The following is a 4525-nucleotide window of genomic DNA, read 5'->3' as shown; positions in this document are numbered from 1 at the left end:
TATGTACTGAATACTTCGTCCCCAGAAGGGAGCACTATTTGGGAAGGTTGTAGAACCCTTCCAGGGTGATGTTTCACAGGAGGAAGTCCATCCCTGCTTAACATCTGGTCTTTGATTCTTGGTCAACACAGTTGTAAACATGCAACCTCACACTCCAGCACCAGAGCTGAGAGCCATTTCCCTGCCATGCCTTCTCTATCATGATGGAGCGTATCCCCAAACCATGAGCCAAAAAATAAACCCTTCCTCTATAAAGTTGTTTCCTCTTGGGTATTTGGTCATAGCAATTTAAAAAGTAACGAATACACCAGACAATCCAGCATGATCTTTCATCTCAAAATCATTAGCTTCATCATTTTTGGAGGGCATCCAACAGCCCCAAATTCAAGTCAGCCGGGATTTTAGACCTTCAAATGTTGTGGCTAAAACCTAAGGGCTCAGAGGTGTGTAAGGTTATAGTTAAGCACTAAGCAGTGGCTATTTACCAACTGAGATAGTAGCAGAGTCTACCTCAGGGTGTTAATCTTGGCTGTCCATTGACGCACCTAGGAGGAGCATCAGTTAAGAAAACGCCTCTAGACTTCTCGGATCCTCAGCCCAGTGCTTCTAGATCCTCAGCCTTGACCAGCCAAGAACATGACTGAGCGCCGCGTGCCCTTCTCGCTGCTGCGGAGCCCGAGCTGGGAACCATTCCGGGACTGGTACCCTGCACACAGCCGCCTCTTCGATCAAGCTTTCGGGGTGCCCCGGTTGCCCGATGAGTGGTCGCAGTGGTTCAGCGCCGCTGGGTGGCCCGGATACGTGCGCCCGCTGCCCGCCGCGACCGCCGAGGGCCCCGCGGCGGTGACCCTGGCCGCACCAGCCTTCAGCCGAGCGCTCAACCGACAGCTCAGCAGCGGGGTCTCGGAGATCCGACAGACGGCTGATCGCTGGCGCGTGTCCCTGGACGTCAACCACTTCGCTCCGGAGGAGCTCACAGTGAAGACCAAGGAAGGCGTGGTGGAGATCACTGGCAAGCACGAAGAAAGGCAGGACGAACATGGCTACATCTCTCGGTGCTTCACCCGGAAATACACGCTCCCTCCAGGTGTGGACCCCACCCTAGTGTCCTCTTCCCTATCCCCTGAGGGCACACTTACCGTGGAGGCTCCGTTGCCCAAAGCAGTCACGCAGTCAGCGGAGATCACCATTCCGATCACTTTCGAGGCCCGCGCCCAAATTGGGGGCCCAGAAGCTGGGAAGTCCGAACAGTCTGGAGCCAAGTAGAAGCCATCAGCCTGCTGCCTATCTCCCATAGCCATTGCTGGCCACCCCTCTCTGTCAATCTGTGCGCTCTTTTGATACATACATTTACCTGCTGTTTTTCTCAAATAAAAGTTGCAAGCTACTGCTCAAAAAAAAAAAAAAAAAAAAGAAAAGAAAAAAAAAAAAGAAAACGCCTCTATCAGTTGACCTTCAGGCCATGTCTGTTGGGGGTTTTCTTGGTTGCTGGAGGATGGGGGATGAGGGGGTACACTGAGGACAGTGCTGTCCCTGGGCAGGTGGGCCTGGGCTATGTAAGACATGAGCCTGGAGCATACCAATAAGAGGTTTTCCTCTACAGTTCCTGCCTCTATCCCTGCTTGAATTTCTGCCCTGACTCCTTTCAATGTAAAGTATAAGCTAAACTATACATTTGCTTATTACAGCCATTGAACTCAAGCTAGCACACTCAGGAAGGCAAACCTGATGGGGCTGGTTATGAAAGATGATGCATTAGGAACACTGTGTCAAAAGAAATACCACCATAAAAGACAGACCATAAAGGCTTGCTCTCCAAGGTCTTCAAGATGGCTGTTCTCAGCAGGTTTCTGGAATTGTCGTCCTTTCATTCCCTGATGCTGCAGCACCGGTGCAGGGCTCTGTCTGGGGGAAGCTAATGAACTCGCGTCTCAGTCTTCAGACCTGGTGAGGATCCCCATGTGAAGCTGTTGCAACTGCAATGTGTCAGAACAGATTGTTTACCAAGCTACTGAAAACAGCCCTAAGCCCAGGGGACCGAGCTAAATTAGGAGAAAAACAGTTTTTTTTTTTTTTCCCTTTCTTTCTTTCTTTTCAAGACAGCTAGTGTCCAAGTCAGGAATGACTGCCTTTCAGTACCTGGAAGGCTGAGGTCAGTGTCCTAAATAGCACGTGGGGTTTACTCACCGATAGACAGAAGGGCTGCCCTCCTGGAACTCCAGTCACTAAGGACCGCTCCCCTCATGTGGCTTCGCGAGAGGTAAAGGTGATGTGCCTTTGAGTTTTCCTGTAGGCAGGAAGGCTAGGGGGAAAAGTGTTTGTTTGTTTGTTTGTTTGTTTGTTTGCTTGTTTTTCAAGACAGGGTCTCTCTGTGTAACAGCGTTGGCTGTCCTGGAACTCATTATGTAGACCAGGCTGGCCTTGAACTCACAGAGATCCACCTGCCTCTGGCTCCCAAGTGTTGGTATTCAAGGTGTGCTCCACTATGCCTGGCTCAGGAGGGAAGTTCTTGATGATCCCTAATCACGTTTATTAGATACCATACAGGCTTCACTGGCCTAACAGACCACTCCTGTTATTTTTAATTTAAAAAATAGTGCTATGAATGCTTATTAAAAATTCATCATCTAACCCTACAGCTAAAAACTAAGAACAAAGATTGGCAGAAGAGCCTAAGATGCATCCTTTACATTGGATTGTAATCCCCATGGGCCTCTGTTTTCACTAGAAAACTATCTGATGAGCATCAGAGTAGAATTGTCCAAGTATTCCTTACTCTTATTGGAATATGGTTTTTTGCTCTAAACATAAGACAGTGGTAACAGGTTGTGGTAAAGTGGTACTGTGCCCTACCCCATCTTCCCATACATACATATACATACAGGTATACATATACACATAGGAAATGTATGTATATGTATATGTGTGTGTGTATGTGTGTCTGTATCCATCTCATTACATCCATTTGTTATGCATTCTTCCATTTGCTTTCTCAAACAAACAGGAATAAAAGGCTGTGGAAAAAGTCTCAGCCTATATTTTGCAAATCTCTAACTTCAGTAAATCCTAGACTTCTTTTCACATCACAGCTTTCCAGGTTGTGATTTGTTTTGTTAAGAAATGCAGTAAATCAGCAGACATCTGGACTGTTTGGAACTCATCCCCACTTTTAAAGCTAACTTTGAATTTTGTGTGTGTGTGTGTTTATGTACATCTGTGTGTGTGTGTGTGTGTGTGTGTGTGTGTGTGTGTGTCCAGAAGAGGGCACTGTATTTTTTAGAGCTGGGGTTACAGCTGACTGCCACATGGGTGCTGGGCTGGGAACCAACTCAGACAGTCTGTGTGAGGGAGGGCACAGGGGAACCACTGGACTGGACCACTCACTGGGTAGAAAGACATATTTATTTGCTGAATAAAACTTCAGGGCTATCTCTGGGGAACAGAGACATTAGTTAGGCAGGAGATCAGGCACCATTTACATGATGATCAGCAGGATGTGAGTCTTTGAGCTGCTGCAAGCTGTTAAGGATGCCCTTGCCCAAAGTAGCTGACCTTGAGACAAATAAGGGAGGCAGTGGTTTTCACGGTGAACACAAACTGGCCTTGAGATTCCTGAGGAATGCTGAGTTTAGGCTTCTGTTTACCCAATACCAATCCTTGTATTCACACAGTCTAGAGTGCTATTTAGGATGTCTCCACCAGTACTGCCATTTTGCAGGGTCCAATTTGGACCGAACACTGCAAGAACAGCGAGGCTCACACCACTGCACCATCTCTCCAACCCCAGGCTGAAACATTTTTATGGCTACAGCAATACTTTATCTTACTCTGTTCAACACCCACAACTGTCTTCTCCTTTTGTTATCTCCATCAACAAAGGCTCTGGACTCAGAATAGTTACTTTCACCCTCCAAAAGAGGAAAGCAAGCTAGGTCTGTCTTGTTCAGAGCAACACATTAAAAAAAAAACAAAAAACAAAAAACACTGACCTGATGAAAATGATTATCAGCAGCTGGTCCTGCTCTGTCCACCATTCAGGCCATTTTGAGTGACTCTGATCTCCTTCTAACAAAGCCCTCTGTGTCACTTTTCTTACAGGTCACAGGTTGCTGTCAGTTGCCAGCATAGTAGAATACTGAGGCAGGCCTGTCTCCAGGCCTCTTCCCGGTGGCTTTCCATGACAGTCTGAATCACTCCTATTCAACCTTTGCACCTTCCTTTTCCTGTGTTAGACTCCTTTCCCTCCTCCTCTCTGCTTCCCTCTACTCCTTTAGCAGGTGTCCCCTCTAATTAACGTCTTGCATATTTAACTGCTGTGAATGTTTGCTTCTCGGAGGACCTGGACTATGGGTCCAACAGGAGGAGCAGAAAAGCAGCTGGAGGCAAGGACAATGATATTCCTCCAAAGACCAATTTTACTTTGTGGGGTAAAAGTCACAACTATAGCATTGCAGAGCCATGACTCTAGAGAAGCTGTTCTCAGCACCCATTGTCCTGCCTTTGTACTGTGCTAACTTGGAGAGGC

General features: G+C 47.3%; 1 long non-coding RNA gene and 1 pseudogene across 1 annotated transcript; one reads left to right on the top strand and one right to left on the bottom strand.

Moving 5' to 3' along the window:
• Positions 580 to 1394, top strand: Hsp25-ps1 (heat shock protein 25, pseudogene 1; annotated as a pseudogene).
• On the bottom strand, positions 1806 to 4271 carry Gm34409. The gene is made up of 3 exons (XR_382300.3): positions 3990 to 4271; positions 2188 to 2302; positions 1806 to 1976 (listed from the first exon to the last, which is right to left on the bottom strand). It is a non-coding gene; the product is annotated as a predicted gene, 34409 (long non-coding RNA).
• Positions 4272 to 4525: the final 254 nt, after the last annotated feature.

This window comes from Mus musculus, chromosome 13, assembly GCF_000001635.26.
Source record: "Mus musculus strain C57BL/6J chromosome 13, GRCm38.p6 C57BL/6J".
Taxonomy (NCBI): domain Eukaryota; kingdom Metazoa; phylum Chordata; class Mammalia; order Rodentia; family Muridae; genus Mus; species Mus musculus.
Note: the sequence above shows the minus strand (reverse complement) of the source record. Positions and strands in the feature narration are given on the sequence as shown.